A 17,738-nucleotide genomic window follows, 5' to 3' on the forward strand; every position below is an offset into this window, starting at 1 on the left:
CTTTGTGCTTGTTTAAAAATAGGAATGAGTCCTCAGATGTCTGCTCTGCTTGTGTTTCTGTACTTGTGCTTCTGCCACTTATAGTTGTGATGCCCTCTGGTGGCCGGGCCAAAGAACAACCTCTCGGCTGTAATTCTGATTTCAAAGATATTGGACCATGTAGTCAGCTCGGTGCCAAACAGAACATCCATTGTTGGAATGGGAATGTAGACAGTACCAGAACCTCCTGTTACCAACCAGAATCTCTTATAGGGGCTGAATGTCTGATCTTAACAGATGATGGCACACTGTAACAGGGCCCCTGGGGAGTCAGGCTGCACACATCTTGGGACGGAATATTCCTCAAACATTGCCTATTGTTTAATGTATTGTTTCTCTTTCATTAATTCCTTTCTGTTTTTTTTCTTATTGTTTTCAGTGTCTCACCTGGCAACCCTTAACACTTCTCAGACATTTCCAAGGTTATATGCCCTCCAGGGCGTCTTCCAGCCAGCACCTTTTCAAACCACACATGCGAACAGTAGCGCTTCTCGGAGGCCTCCTGTGCTCGATGCCCTCATGTTTCATTTCTGTGGTTACCCAGCCTGGGGCTGAACAAGCTGATTCCCAACTGCCACTGAGCCAGTGTTGTATATTGTACATGAGCACTGTATCGCATGAGATTCTTTGTGTACAGAAGTGGGCGTGCCGTGACCGAGTGGGTATTGAGTTGTTGTGCTGTTGAAAACCCCTCCATTGATTTTGATCCTGAGCCTGTGTGTGTGAGTGTGTATGTGTGTGTGTGTGTGGGGTGGGGGGGGTTTGGGGGGGTGTAGGGAGGAGAGGGGAGGGGTGGTGACAGGAGGAGAGAGCAACCTCCCAGAGGGTCAAAGGTAAAGGACAAACGGGGATTTGTGGGTACAGACTGGAGTGCTGGAAAGGACCGACTCCCTCTCTGAGCGTGGGAAATTAATCATTTTGTTCTGCGGGCTGGGTCAGGAAAGGCATTGAGGATGGCATAAATTACCAGAGCAAGTGACCCTGATCGAAATGAGAGGTTAAGTGACAGAATTGGGTGGAGGAGATAGATCCATCTTGCTGTCCCCTCCTGAGCCAGCCGTTCCCCAGGCAGGGAATGTTATTCAGAACAGAGGGTTTTACAGTCAGCTCCTTACAGCTGCCATTGGAAAACTGATTACTCTGCATTATTGCACAATGTGCACCTGGTCCCATTTCAGTCACACCAACTTTACTTTACTCCTGTTATATGCATACTCTGGTTAGGTGCACAATGTCATGGTAGTCTCGCAATTATCAGGAGTCAAATGTATAGTTAGGTTGTTCTTTGGGCATGAGAAGCAAATAGGGCCAGAGTTCAGGAGAAGGCAGGAGGGCCATCAACAGGGGGCGCTGGTCCTTTTGCTCAACAGATAGTGAGTGAGGAGGAGCAGCATTTACAGAAGTAAAGAGTACTGATTAAAGACGGAGCTCTCCAGAGACAGGGTTGTGGATTTGGTAAAGGTGATGTGGGAACCCTGTTTTTTTTTCTTTATGGACCAAGTTTACATACAGTATGAACTTTGTTTTGTAAAATTCTGTTCTGCAAATGTGTATTCTATTGATGTAGCAACTGTTTATTAGAAAACCAAGTCTTCCTTCCTTAGGTGAAGCACCCCTTCCTTACACATGAGGAGAATCTCCAAAGAGTTCCCGGCTCATTGCTGCTGTAAGATGATTTATCAATGATGTCAATAAGTGTTCTTTTCCTAACATATTTTTATGTCATATTTGTGTGAATGCAAATGTGGTCAATTTTCATAAAGCTTCTAATCGTTGGATGCTGAAAGTGTAAGACTGTGTTGAAGTGATGTTTCAACAAGATTTTCACCCATACACAAATAAATACCATCGCTGACATCCTGAACTCGTAATGTGAGCATGTGGTTGCTTCTGTGGAAACAGGTCTCTTGAGCTTTGATATTGACAGGTGTTATTTCCCATAAAGGGATTTATGAAATCAGATTTTTTTTAAAAAAATCTCTCTCAATTGTTTGCATGTACAGGTATTATGAGAGTCGAGACTTCAATATAAATGTACTTGCAATGTATCTTTGAAATTATTATTATTACTAAGATCTGCAAAGATCTTAGCTTCTGTGTGAGATACTGTATATCAGGCCTTCCAGGGATTATTCTCTGGCCATTTGCCATTATTTGTGTATGGCAGAGAACTCAACATTTCAGTGATCATTGCCTGAACACAGTTCTCCTAACAGAGCTGAATGATACTGTAGCTCTGTAATTTTCCAGTAGATCCAGTGCTCTGTGATATGACACGTGCAGGAAAACCGAAAATGTGCAAGCAATAAAACTGGCCTCAGTAGGCATAAAAAAATAATAATCGTAAATGCCAGCCAGGGAGGGAAAAATCAGCCAAAACAGCGAATGAAACCAATTTCACAAACAGCATAAAAAAGCCATCATTACAAACCAAAGCACAATCTGCAGATTTTTCAAGGTTCAAAGGTCATTTGTTTTCTGAGCAAGATGCGTATTCCACTGTCCTTAGAGAAGTCGGGGGGTGGGGATGGTTCTTTGGGGCCATTCAGGCAAGTTGTTGTCTTGACGCGCTATCATATATGAGAAACGGAGAAAACAGACCCCCGGCCCACAACAGGATCTGCGGCGTTCCGGATCTTGGGGGGCGGTCACCCAATGCACCACCCTGGCACCATGCCACACACCATGCTGAGAGAGGCTCCCTGTCCCGGCATGGGACTCTTCGCGCTCAAAACAGGCTGTATCCCGAGCCAGGATACGCAGGCCTGTGAAGGGGCTCTCACAGACAAAAGTGCCTTTCTTGACGCAGAAAGAACCAGTCCCTCTGTTTTAACAGAAATGAAATCATCCTTGATCTGACAGCTTTGTGCTCTGCCAGGGAACAGCAGATAACAGTTATTGGTTTTCAAACGGAGGCGAGGGTCCTGTTTCAGAGAAGAATGGGCACAGGGAGAGGCAAGCCAGCACCTCTGACCTGCAGCCCAGAGAGTGATGGGTACACCCAGCCAAATTTTCACCTTAATGAGAGAAACACTGCACTTTTCAATAAAACGGAGGCATACACACACATACAGGCCGTTCAAAAAGCACTTTACCACTTGCTGAAAGCTGTGTCTATCTTTTTTTAACACAAGACTTGATCTCCCTCCCTTGCACAAAGACAGATTTCTTCAGTGAAATTAGAGGAGAGTGACTGATTTTCTTTCTTTTGTGTGCCAGCTCCACAGTACTGTACTGCATGTTTAAAATGTTGATTAGGAGATTTTAACAACCGGGCAATACATATTGTATAGAGTACCTGCACAGAGATATACAGTGCCAGTGAACAAAATGGACTTGGATCCCCATAGAGATCCTTTATTTTTTATTATTTAATTTTTTAACTAATACACTTATTTATTCATTATTTATTTATTCATTTAATAGACACTTGTATAATTTTATCCTGTTATCAATCCATACAGCAAGATACTGTATTGAAGCCATTCAAGTTAAGTGGAGCTTAGGGTACATTCACCTACCTGTGAATTGAACTTGCAATATGAAGGGCATAAACTCTCTTTTTAATTCATCCACACTCCCACTCCTTTCTAAGAACTCATCATTTCCCACATGGTGGGGAGGCAGACCTGTCCAAAAAGACAACCTTGTTCAAAGCGTCTTTTACCAATGCCTTTAACATTAGCATCAGGGTCATCACATCTGTGGACAATACTACTTGCATGGCACCACGTTTCTGGATAGTTCTGCATGTCTGCAGTCACTGCAGTCTGCAGTTTCCCCTCAGTCTTCCTGTCTATATGCAAGGGCGCTCTTTTAGAAATAACATCTTATAGTACAAGCGGGTTAGGATGTGGTGAGAAGGCATGCGAATTGACATGCGTACAGAGATGGTATCACGGCGTTGAGGTTTCGCGGCTGCATATTGCAATGCCCTCCGCATGAAGTGATCCTGACCAAAAGAGTGGATTCAGAGCATTCACATGTATGTCATTTACCACAGGGCCCTTGCTGACATTACACAGGGTGCAGTTTTGTGTCTGTACCCTGTACATTTTAGCGTGCGGGTTTTGAATTTCCTGTGTCTTTGGCTGCGCATTTCAGCCAAAAGGCCTCAGAGAGAAAGGATATTCAGCTTCTAAAACAGGACAACTTGATAAAACAGGAAAAAATTGGACACGTATCAGATCAGATATCTCATGTCCCACATTTAAAAGGATATTAAATGTGTCAGTCGCAGCGTTATTGAATATTTTTGGTATTCAGTATATGCGGTCAGCCAAATGCACAGTCACTTTGGAAGAGATGCTAGAGATAGATAACAAGGATCTATACAACCAATATGCATTTTCTTTATAAGTTTCTATTTAAGTTGCCAGGGGAGAAAGATTAAGTGTCTTTTTATTCTGTCTTGACATAAGAAAAGGAAAGCATTTAAATACTTTGAATGGCACAAGCTCTCATAATAAGAAAGTCAAGGATACACACTCAGACAGTACAATTCACTTGAGATGAAAAACACATTGTTTTTAAAGAAAGTGTGCAGCTTGTATACCATCTTAATGCAATCATTAAATGATGCCTGGGGGCTGTTCTCTGAAATATTAGTAATTTAACTTTTAACTTGAATATTTAATTGGAACTTGTAATTAATTTAAAGGTCAATAGGGTGCTGGAGAATAAACCGCAGTGAAAATGTATTTTACCAAATGTTCCAAACACAGGTATTTTCAAGGCTGATTCATAAAATTGGCTTTCGGTCTGACCCAGCACTTTCCTCGGGTTTTATTTTGATACAAAACCACTTTTGGTGGCATGTAGTGGTTTGCAGTCAGAGCCCAAAGCTCTGTGCTGCATTAGAGCCACTGCTGACAGTATTCTTTCAACCCATTGTTAAAAGAGGGCAGCTCAAGGATATACTGCTCTCGTGGTGAAACTATGAATACATTGATAACAGCAGGTGGTTTGGCACGGAGGGCTCAGTCCCGCCTCGGGCCCTTGATACAGCACCTTCTTACAAGAGGAAGTTCATCGAACAGGGGGAGAGGGGGTCCCATCGTCGCTGTCAGATTAGGGGAACAGAAAGCGCGGCCCAGGCATCACTCAGAGCCCTCTCATATAGCGGCCGGAGATAAGCGGCTGCCAGCCCCTCGGCCCCGCCAGCTTGTGGGCGCTAAAGAAAACAGCGGCAGGGGCCGCGCTAATGGCTCAGCACCTGCGGCCAAATGTCAGCCTCCGCTCCCGACGAGAGTTTCCAGCACGAGAGCCTTTCCACCTCACAAGGGCAGTTTTGTTCCAAAGCCCCGCGCCCCCCTCGCTCCACACTCCCCCTGTCTCTCGCCCCTCCGCTGCCCCTGCGTGTATCACCTGGCCAAAGTGTCCTTTAAGCTCGTGCTCAACCAGCGGCCACTTCGCCCTCCTCTGGCCGCAGAAACGCACCGCACCTGCGCCAACAGGGTGAAGCCTCCACTTTCAGGGGCTTTGTGGAAAATATGCATGGACTGGCAGCCTGCTTGTTTCGCTCTGGGAGGAGGCTCCAGGGAGGACAAGGAGCATTTTCATTTGGGTTACAGGTCCAAAGGATATACAGTGTCTGTTAAAGACAGCTACTAAAGAACTTCTAGTAAAAAGCATTTGTATTTACTGTTACAACTACTGTTCTTCATTTCTTAAAAGGTTGGCGTGGCAAATCTCTTAGCAGATTCTCATGGAGCGAGATGCTCCAGCACTCCTGAAACCATAGATACCTTTTTGTTTCATCGTACTGGTGGCCGGGCTCTTTTTATGCACACTTGGCACCGCTCGCAATAATAAATCCATCTCGCTCTGACACTCCGAGGGACCGGCTCCAGAGGAGTAAACTTTATTAGAAGGTATCATGTTTCCTCGGGAGTCGTTTTAAGGAGCGGAGCTCCCTCTGTGATGGAGCAGCGGGCTCCGTGTTTGGGACAGCTGTCCCCCGTTCTCTCGGTCTGAGTCGCTGGCTAGCAAAAGGTGGCGTCACACTTCGTCACTGATTAGAGCAGGCATTTGGTATTATGAATGTCAAATAGGAACACGCGTTCTGCCGGGAAGGCAAAAAAAAAAACAAAAAAAAAAGGTCATCGTGTCCAGGGAAATATTTGGATTAGCTACAAGGCCTGCCAAACATTATAAGCAGAAATGGTTCTGTGCAATTATTTCAACTGTCTTGGAGGGTACCCGTGGTTGTCTTTGAAAAATTATCAGTAGTTTACTTTAATATGGGCCTTTAACATGTGGCTATTTATTAGTGGAGCTTTGAAATTATTTTAGGTTTTCGGGAAGAGTTCATTGGATGTTCGGTAATGAACTTTAAATGGTCATTACAACTTTAAATGGTCAGTACATCCAATCTAAACAGTTTCCCTTTTCTCAAACAACAATCCTCCATGCCTTTTTAAGACACTCTCATCATGTGTATACCAGTACATGCACCAAGACGACATTCTAAATTCAACCTTTTATGGCAGTGATACGACTGGCATCGCAAGCTATCGGTATAGGTTTCCATTGTCATAATGGAACCAGCCCATCACAAGCTGGAGTTACGTCTGGGTGGCCCAGTACAGCATAACTCCCTTTCCATTGCCTTACCCTGAAACCAGAGCCACAGCACATTGTATCACGCCTGCCCAGATTGAGATGGCCGTCTGGACTTTGTCTGCAGTCCGAAGACTGAAGTTTTCCAGAAGCCAGCTTGACTCTGTATTAGCTCTACCTGCAAGGTCTCTGACTGTTCCCTGCTCCCGGCAATGGAGGCCAGCTCCTTTCTCCCTTACATATCTGTCACATTCTTTTTCAGCTCCTGTGTCATCTCCACCCATAGCTCTCGCATAAGTAGGCCAGCGTTGGCAGAGCTAGAGGGTGGAGCTGACAAGAGTTGGCTCAGTTAAAAAAAAAGACATTGTAAAACCCACCCTGGTTCAGAAGCAGGTGAGCTAGCTCATTTTCAGTTCTACAACAGGGCTGTAAGGGAATACACCTTTGCTTCTGGCCTCCAAAACTGGGTCTGTCACCCAGGGGGTGGGTCAGACCTATACGCAGCTGATCACGTGGGTGGGGCTAAGGACAGCAGGGCACAGGAAGGGTGCCCATGGAGTCCCCAGGTGGCAGTAAATTCAGAAGAAGCCTGATCAGCTGTAGTCGACTCTTCGTTGTCCTGACCTTGAGATAGCCCTCAGTCGCTGGGGCAGGCACGGGTTTACAGGAAGTGCCTAGTAGGCTGACTTCTTCTTGAATTTCAGAATGGCAACACAAATCTCTGACTGACAACATGTTTTAATGGCAGTGTGGTCTCCCAAAATCCCAGATGCCTCCTCAACACCCCCTCCCCCTGACCCCAAGGAGCTGAAGCTGCCTCTGTGTCAAGGTCACAACATCTGTGGCAACATCAGTGTCCTTTTGCTTCAGACAGGAGGCCAGACTCAGTGCATCACAGCCCATGAACATCAGCCAATGGGCTGTGACGCACTGCACAAACCCAGAGGACTTTCCTCCTGTGGGACAAACTTACAGCAATGGTGGCCTCTACCCTGACCTCTACCCCTGTCTCCTTGCTGTCCAGAAACAGTTTACCTTTTGCCCTAATTAGCTTTATTTATAGTGTTTGTCTGCTTACTTGTTGTGTCAAAATAGTACATTCCCACCAAGTTATTTGTAAATTCTGTAAAATGCAAAATGCAGGGGAAAAGTTTGCCCCTGGTTAAGACCTCATACAACAGGCAGAGACTCTTAAAATAAGTACAGTATGTTCTGGGGTGCTCTTGTTTCTCCTTGAAACATTTGTTTCGAATATTTATCAATCATGAAATTCTGAGAGCAGGAACAGGCAAGCCGCAAGAAGGCCGAGGGGCTTTGATGAGCCCAATTTGCTGACATTTCAAAACGAGGGCCAGTGACCACGTTCTGAAGGTGCGGAAAGCGCATGATGGAAAGACTTCCCGACTTTAGCTCGGTCTCAGGCCATGTCGAACCGTTCAATTTATTGTACTTTGCCTCATCTTGGAACCTCTTCTAAATTTTCTTTTTTGTTTTTTGTTTTTCTCAAAGGGCCTCGCCTGTTAGCTTTGGCTGCAGGCCCCATGGCTTTGTTGAATCTCAGTGATGGACACATATTTTGTTGTGTCTGCTGTTCGCTTTAACCTCCAGTGTACGCAGGAATTCTAAATAAAATCAACTCCTCTTTCATCAGAGAGGAAAAGAGAGCCCTGTGTCAGCGCTTGCCTGGTTTCCAGCACCCACTCTTAGGGTTAGGGGCTGTGTTGAAGGGTGAGCCGGGGTAGGAGTTGATCCAGGGGCAAGCTTTGAGGGATTCACTTTGTTGTAAATCCAAAAATAAACTGCGGCCCACACATTAAGATTGTTAACCCTCTTCCCGACATTCCAATGGTTCAGATTTCATTTTCACTCTTCTTAAGAAATGATGTTCATCCCAGACTTCGGTAAAAATCAGTTTTATACAAACGGTGCATCGGAACCATTTGCAAACATACATATCAAGAGAAAAAAGTCTTCCAAAGTCCAAATACATACAATTTCTGGGATTCATATGCGTATACACTGGCTTTTTCAAAGTGTGAGGGCCACCAGAATCATAGTCAGACATTAAAAGACAATTCTACAGCCAAAACAGTCACACTTTTGACCTGACAATTAACTTCTTAATAGAGTTATTATGTCTGTCTCGCTCAGTTTCAGTTCTTGGTTTAAGTTTCTGATTTGCTCTGCCCACTAAATTTCAACATGCTTTTTCCTGGTGGAAATTTCGGTCTGACTCTTCTTCCCAAGCCAAGGTCAATTTTGCTTACGTCTTTTTCCTCCTTTCATATCTGCAATGTCACACACCACCGGTGCATATTATGCGCAGTGTAAACTATGTGTAACGCATCGTAACAAACAGAGCGTAGCGAGCAACTGCAGTGATTCCAAGCGACGTCAGAGGTGTTGTTCTTGAGCGTGTCAGAACAGTAAAAGTGCATTTCCAGCATCGGACCACGAAATTGGAACCATTTACATCAGTCATTTTCACGGAGACGGCGAGCAGCAGGAGGCAGCAGCCCTGCGAAACATCTTGTTCTATTTTTGCGTTGTGTTAGCCGCTTTACAAGGTCTGCAGTGAGAGGGCTTTCGGTGCAAGAGCAGCAGCTGTCAGACCAGGGGTTCAGGGCCGTCCTGGTGCCAAGACAGCCAGGAGCAGACAAATTAGTGCGGGCAGGCACTTTTTCTCTGAGCCGCCGGATGGGCCAGTCGAGATGGTATCGGACTGGCCCCCAGCTTTGCAGACTTAGGTGCCACTCAAGCGTGCCTACCCAGAATGCAGTTTTTTTTATTGTGTTGTCCATGTAAAGCCTAGGATGCTGCTCACTGTGTGTGTGTGTGTGTGTGTGTGTGTGTGTGTGTGTGTGTGTGTGTGTGTGTGTGTGTATGTGTGTGTGTGTGTGTGTGTAACATGCTAACATGCTATCTGTCTGTATATTAATTTTGCCTCATGGTTTCATTCAAGCCTTACTATGATCGGTGTGATCTGTGCATCAGGTGTGCATTCCCTATTGAAAGTAATATAGCTGGCTGCCTGTAAAGTCAGCAAGAGATGGCTGATTCATGATGTTGTTTGGCTTGTCCTTGTACCTGCAATTCCCAGAGTTAGGCCAGTTTTCATGATATGCCACAGATTCATTTGCCATATTTATTTTTAAAAACAGATTTACATATTTAGATCTACTATATGCCATTTCTGTGCGACACTCAAGCAGAGCTTTTTTGGTTTCTCTAGAAGCTGTGGCTTCACAGCAACCTCAGCAACCTCTTGCCTTTTGTTTGTTTTTTTGGGTTTTCAGAATGATTTGGCACCAATGTCTCCTCTTTAATGAATGACACTCAAAGGAAACCATTTACACAGCAGAGGAGTTGCTATGGAAATGTATCTGGGTGCTTGGAGAGGTTCCCTCTCTCTCTCTTTCTCCCTTTTTGAAGGGGTTTGCGAACAAAAACAGATCTTCACTGTGGCATGGACTATGATATTTCATTGCGTAGTTCAGACATTGCATACCCAAGTATTGTAACTACCCTATAAGTAATGATACCTCTCTAGCTTCAGCTCTGATGTCCTTCTAAAGTACCGGCATTGACGGCAGCACACAGCAGCCTCATAATGTGGTGTTACTGTCAGTGAAAAACACAGGAAAGCCCTTTACTTGCAAGACTTGAACATTAGAGGGACTATCGGTAGCCTAAGGGAACTCTTCCATTAATATGAATGACGTCTCATTTACTTTGGGAACACATGGAAAGGTTCAGCCTCTGCTTCTTGGTCAACTGCACTGGTCATACTGTACCACAGGAAAAACAAATCTGCAGTGCATAACTTTATGATCCGTGAAGAAGTAGGCCGCAGCAGAGGGTCAGACCACATTTTGGCAGGCCCGTTCGCCCTCTTCCAAGGCCTCCGATGGTCCGAGGGGTCGAGTCAGGAATTCTCCAGTTCTGGCCCTGCGCCTGGCAACGGCTGGGGGCACAGCACCTGGGTAAACAGGTATGCCAGTGGCGTGCGTACACCCCACGTTCCACTTGTGCTGGCCCTTGGAGGGGTGCCCCCCCCATTCCTCCTCCTCCTCCTCCTCCTAGTACAGCTCTGGTCCAAAGCACAGGCTCTTCAAAGACTGGGTGAGGCTTCAGGAATCTAATGTTGCATTCAAAGACAATAATCACTGCATCACTGCAGTTCAGTCTATTTGGACTTCCTTTCGCAGATATAATCATCTCTCTCTGCCTCTTTCTTGCTTCCTCTCTCTGATTCTTTCTCTCTTTTCCTTTTCCTTCATTTCTCCTTGCCTCTGTCTCTCTCTGCCCCTTTCCCTGTCTCCTTCTTTCTCTGCCTCTCTTTACCTGTCTTTCTCCTCCTCTTTCTTTGTCTGTCTCCTTTCCTTACCCTCTTTGTCTCTTTCTCTCTCTGCCTCTTTCTCTGTCTCTTGCTCTCCCTCGCTGCCTCTTTCCCTGTTTTTCTCCCTCTTTGCCCCTCTGCTTCTCTCTCTCTCTCTCACTCTCACTGTGGTGCCAGCATTTTAAAGGGCACCTCCAGCCATTCCCTGAATAAAGGAAACCCTGGGAATGTGTTTGCCTGGCCATACTGTGCAGCTCCTGTATCAGTCAGTCTACGATCTGGTCAGGCCTTTGCACAACCTGTCATTTTTACCCTGGGTTTTTTTCTCCCCAGATAACTAAAAAATGACCTCAGATATGATATTCATATGCATAAGGTTAAAGCTTGATCATTTTTCTTTTCCAGAGACATTTCCTTGGTCCTTGTAATGAAAGTGGTCGATTACATCTCACTTGAAAAGCTTTTTTAAATGCACCAGAATGGGGAATATAAAAACGGCTTCATTTATTATATATAAGACAAGTAGAAATCAAATGACGAGGCAAGGGATAAAAATAGTTAAAGAAGGGCTAAAAACACATTAATTAAGGAGTACAAAATCTCCAGTCAAACCTCTCTGTTCTGCCCTAGCGCTGTCTTCTTTTAGTTTAATGGTGGGGTGAACCAGGTTTAAGGAGTATACTGCCACCTATTGTGGGGAGTGGGTTACGTTAGGAGGTGAGATAACATCCACCTATTCTGTTGAACAAATTCATTTTAACGCTCGATTATATATTTCCCTATAGGCCTCTGCTGTAAATAGTAACCCTTTCAAACTGAAATCTGCCTTCCTTGGTGATGACACTTGCCCCCCTCAATACCTGCCTCTCCCTATCATATCTAGTGCAGCACTGAAGGTCATGCGCTACTGTCTCCAGTAGCAGACATGCTGATCACAGACCAGTCGGATGTTTCCCTATCCTCCAGAGTGAGGACTTAACTGACCATATGCTCTAAATAAGGCCAAGCCATTAACAACTTACCTCTTCTATACCTACCAGTAGTGGACTTCCCTTTTATTGTTTACTAGATCCAACAGAAATGTCTCGTTTCAAATGATTACCTCAACGATATTGCCATGTAGCAGTATTTGCTGTATTGATACAGTGTAGTACATATACTGTATCACCCCCGCTGCATTGATATCCACCCTTTCCTGTTGAATAGATTTTTATGCTGGAATATCTGCTGTCTCATCCTCCTCTCCACCCCTATGTGTGCTGGCACCCAACAAAAATTATCAGCACTCCCTTCTCACAAGCTTCCACTCTTATTTATACCACCCGGCATTCTTAATTAGGAGGCGTGGCCAATCAATTCAATAATTACCCAATTCTGACACAAATGCACTCATTTTCATGCGCATCGACGCTAGAAAAGGAGAGACTAATAACAGTAGCTTTGCTGCTGTGTGGTTTGCAACAACTTTCTATGTTTATATGTATCTGTCTCTACTGGATGAACATTAAGTAAATAAATAAATTTTGAAACACTAGGGCCCCTCAATACAAATAGTTCATACTAATTCAATTAAAACTAAGAAAACATGCCAGTGATGATTAGTGTCATTCCAGGGTATATGGAGCCCTTCAGAAAGCATGGAATGCTGTTATGTATACAGATGAGGTTGGAGGAAGCCTCTCCCTTGGCTTTGGTTTGGGGTTTTGACAGAACAGCATGATGGGAAAAGCCTCTGTGCTGAAATGCTACAGTCTTCATTTACTTATTTGCTTGCTTGGCTGATGCTTTCACCCAGCTTAGCTTGCATTTTACATGTTATCCACTCTGGACACAGCTGGAAACTGTACTGAAGTGCCTCACTACAGAGTGCAATAGATGGGCTTCACCTGGGAATCAAACCTGCGACCTTCTGGTCCATTCCTCAACCGTTATTCCACAGTCCTGTCCTCTTTAATCAGGGCTGCCATATTTCTTGGCTGTGACCACCCAGAGCCCTGCCTCAGCTTTCCCCTGGCCAGCAGTGTTGCATAAAATGCCTGGGTGAATTTAACGTGACTTGGGCCCTCTGAAAGCTATGCGAGGTCTCAAGCAGGTGTTTATTGTCCTGTGGAAGGAGGTGAAAATGACTTCCAGTGCAACGTGCCCCATTCCCTTGGGGAAAGGGATAGTTCTCTGCCACGCTCCAATTTGTACAGCACATTGTCAATATCGGCAAGTATTTCATTTTATGATTCTTTGTAACTGCACTTGTACATGCACGTTAATGTTCCAATAGAAAATATTCAATTATTCCAACTTCAACATGAGTCATTCGAAAATCTTATTTCACAACCATAAATCGAATCAGCCAGTATTCAGTTATGAGAAACCTGATACAGGATATTCCTCTATTAAATGGAATACACTGTCATGTAAAAACCTTACTCAGAATATTCCTTCTGTACACTTGGTTTTGTACATATTAATGTTTTGCATGGGATCTTGGGTTGTAATTCCCTCACTGGCTAGGTTTCACAGCTAACAAAAAAGGCCCACATTTTTGGAACACTGAGGAGATAATTGCTGCAAGTTATTTTGCAAACATATGGAGAAGCACAAGACAATACAACAGTGAGTATTTTCCAAGCTGTACTCAAAAATAAGATAATTAGCTGTGAATTCACACCTGTCCTTTACAGGGCTGATTTGAGATGCTGTGATTATCATGTACTGTATACAGAAATGCCGGTGGTCACATTTCATGGTGCATGTAAACTGCTTCTTCAAGCACATGACCATAACCAAGGTAAGGACCATTACCCAGAATGCTGTGTGTATGTAAGCAGAGTAGCTGTTTTCCTATGCATGGACCATAAGACATGGCAGATTTAAGGATTTACATTTATGTACACATTAATTTTTACACATTTATGAGTTGACTATCTGTAGATTAGGCTAATGCCATTTTCAGTGTATTCATGAAATCGTAAACTGAATGAATATATCACACCCCATTCTGGTCTACTTTCTGGTCTGGTCCCTTAAAATGTGTCAATTGGAGTTTGTGGTGTTGTATCCACTCAGGAGGTCTGCTTACATGGAACAGTGTGAAATGCAAGCTAGAACACTCCTCTCATTCAAGTGATTCTACATCTATGCTTTTAACGCAAAACGTGGAGCTGAGAGGAACTGTTCAATGAGCTATTACTAGCCTCTAAGAGCACAGAGTGACAAAGGATTAAACCAAGCGCTCAAGAATATCTACTGTGCTGTCTCTGCTGGAGATTACAGTACATCACTTCTGTGACACAGCTGTGGTTTTTATGGATCCATTACCACCATCCTTTCTGAGTCATGCCTTTCTGAATCATCACATAATCAATCACTGCAACTACCAAACCCTCTACAGAGGATGTGGAAGCATTAACATTGCATTCAGTAATACTTTGGCTAGACATGTGATTTTTTTATCTGAAAAATACGTCTCCTCAAACTGCCCACCAAGCTATACTGTGTCTAGAAGACCACACCACCCCACGTCCAGTGAGTGATTTAGGTAAAGTGAGAGTTGAGGAAACTGTTCACGACACACTTATGTAGGTCAGCAGATTTAATATAGGTAGCATTCAGTAGCACTCAGGTTGTCCTCTATAAGCCTTTTACATATGTATTCTTAATAAAAATTAAACAGTCTCTATTCAATATGCCCATAATGCAGCTGGTTCTTAAACCTGAGTAACGAATTAGAACAAGTGTTTTCTTTTTTGTTCTGCCTCTTACACAATATCATGAGCTAGGGGTTACAGATGTTCTCAAGAAAAAAGTACAAAAATATGTAAAATTTGCTTCATTTTGTAACTGAAGGGACATTGCAGTTAAGATGGATAGACGACAAAGTGATTGGTTTGGCTCGGTGTTAGGCTTACTTGTGTCTGCAAGAAGAGGGCACCCTGTAGAAATAATGGGGTCCCTGTTGAGGTCAAGTGACAGAGTGGTCAGTGCGTTTTAGTCAACGCCCCCCCCCCCCCCCCCCCCCCGAGTCCCCAACACAAATAAGCAACGACCCAAGCGGAAATGTGGAGATTCCAGATTTTAAGATTTTATTTCACACAGGGAGCACCCCAAACTCACATTTCATTCTGCAGAGGGAATACAGCTGCTCATTCAATTCAACTGAAAAAAAAACAGCAGAACAACACAATCATATAATCATCATCTTAATTATGCAGATGAGGCTATTTACAGGTCTGCTTCACCACAGTTCTGTCTCATAGCAAAATACTTCATATTTGCAGTGAAAGTGACTAAGTGACCAATTAGTCTAGGAGATGATAAGACCTTTCATTGTGAACAGAACAGGTAGGTTCCATAACCGCAGGTTAGCCAGAGAGAGCCACCAGGAGAGTATATTCGACACATTCCTACCCGTTTTGCCAACGGAAGGCTTTATTGCCCCCTAATAACTGATTCATTTATTGAGTCATAACGCCCTGCCTCCCCTTGTCTTTCTGAATCTGTTTTCGTGTCATAGAGCTGACCGGTGCGGAATATCTAATTACACAGCACTTTTCCATCAAGGTATTTCTTTATAAGCTGCGCGGATCAGATCTCATTAGAGCTGACGCTTCTGTGGCAAGCTGTGCTGGATGTTTCCCCCATACTGTAATGTGTGAGCGGCAGGACTGGGAATAAAACAATTCGGCTCTGTGAGAAGCATTTCCCCTCTCTTAGTCAGAGAATGAAGAGAGAGCCGGGGGCCGCCAGCATGATCCTGGCCCCGGAGACCACCCTGTCTGAAGCGAGCTGCCCAGTGAACACTGCACACTAGCTACAGCGACCTCAAGCTTCCAGCAAATCCGTACGAGATGCCCTTCTTTGTTTGCTTGCTTGCTCCAGTCCCAGTTCTTCACTGAGAGCAAAAAAATGCAGGATCCGCGTCACGTAATGTTGAGCGCTCTATGCGAGGAATGGCAGCTTGCTCTGTCTCTCAGGACTCTCCCTGTCACCTCTTGCGTAGACGCACGCCGGCAGATGAGTTTCAAATAAACATGACGGTGCGTGTTGGAAGACATGGGTCCTGGCAGAGGGAATATTTTCCTCTTCGTTTCAAAATCAGCACAACGGAAGAGCAAAGGGTGATGAACACATGCATTGGAATCCTCGTTTTCTAAAGCTGGGCATACATGCACCTGATGGTTAGACAAACAGCATTGTTGACTTTGTAGTCGCTGCTGCTGTAGTTGTCTGTAGTTACCCTGTTGTTGACGGCTGTTTCTCCCGATTCAACATGTAGAATCAGCGTCAGCTGTCAGTGAGAGCATTTATCAGAGATTGCCAGCAGACCCTTACTAACAATACCGTTGGAGTGCCTCCACCGACTGTCGGACGCATGTATCTCCAGTTTAAAACAACCTCATACTGCACAACTGTCAAATAAGAGACAAATCACTGGAGGAAAAGAAGCAGCCAGTTTTGATCATGTAGAAACTTGGAACTTTGGTCATATGCTAAGATGACAGCTGGTATCATTTATAGAGTAGAGGCTTGGGTTTGAACCAGAAAGTAGCTGCAACTGTCCTCTAACAATACCACCACCTTCAAAATCAGCCTTAGCTTTAGATTAGAGGGAGTCTGAAAGGTGAGGGAAGATTCAAACATTTTGAATCTTTCCTTAAATGACACCTACAGTATAGTAAGGGTTAGAGGTCATTTTCGGTGTGGGTAAGTACAGTGCATATACTTTACGATGCCAAACGTTGATATAACGCTTAAAGTGGGCAACTGTTCAGCTCCCAATCTCCAACTAATGTAAAATGGGTCTGCAACCACCATTCTGTGTGTTGGAAGTAGCTGTAAAGCGTATTGCCGTCCTCACAGAACAACCAAAATACTGTGTGGGAGGTGATTCCACACATGTATTATGCAGCGTTATCATACTGTAACCTTGCACACCGCAGATGGGAAGGCATATGCTGCTGTCTCCAGCAGCTTCTGTGCACCCCGCGCTTTGTAGACCGTAGCTTGGCGCCAAACGACGCTGCATTGTGAAGCAGGGAATGAGGAATGCATCAGGCGAGAGCGCAAAGGTGGAGAAAAGCGTGCTTGTTGGAGATAACAAAAAAAGGGGGGAGGGAGCCTTGGGGGCTTCACCCTGGCCTATAAAGCACCTGAACCCACTGAGAATCCTCTACACTTTTAAGTCATGCAACAGACCACCATGGAATGGTATAGACAAAAACTGATCAGGGACCAAATTCACATGATGTCATTGTTGTTGTAACTGTAGCTGGAGTTGCTGTTGTTGACATGGCTGTTTTTGTAACAGTATTTGTAGTTGTCACTGTGGGTGTAGCTTCTTTTGTTGTTGATGTAACTTCATTTGTAGTAGTTGTTGTAACTGTATCTGTAGTTGTTGTTGATGTAACTGTAGTCCATAGTTGTTATGGTTGTTCCCAAGTTGTTGTAGTTGTTCTTCTAACCATAGTTGTAGTTTTTTCTAGTTGTTGCTGTGACTGTAGCTGTCGTCGCTATGGTTGCTCCCAGGGCCTGTAATTGGTCCAGGGAGCACTCACAAAGCCCTCCCCCAAGATCAGGTGATATGAGGACTGTTTTTTGTCAGTTACAATGTCACAAATCTCCCAGCTCCCAGCAGACACGCTCAGTGTGTATGCTTCAGTACGCAGAGGGCTGAGAGCTAGGAGGGGGGAGGAGCCAGGCCGACACCACAGCAGGAGGAGGGGAGGGGTGAGGTCTGACCCACCTTATAGAGTTTATCCGAGAGCCACACCCGCCTCCCTCCCCCCGTTAACATCAAGAAAGA

Source organism: Megalops cyprinoides, chromosome 15 (genome assembly GCF_013368585.1).
Source record: "Megalops cyprinoides isolate fMegCyp1 chromosome 15, fMegCyp1.pri, whole genome shotgun sequence".
Lineage (NCBI taxonomy): Eukaryota > Metazoa > Chordata > Actinopteri > Elopiformes > Megalopidae > Megalops > Megalops cyprinoides.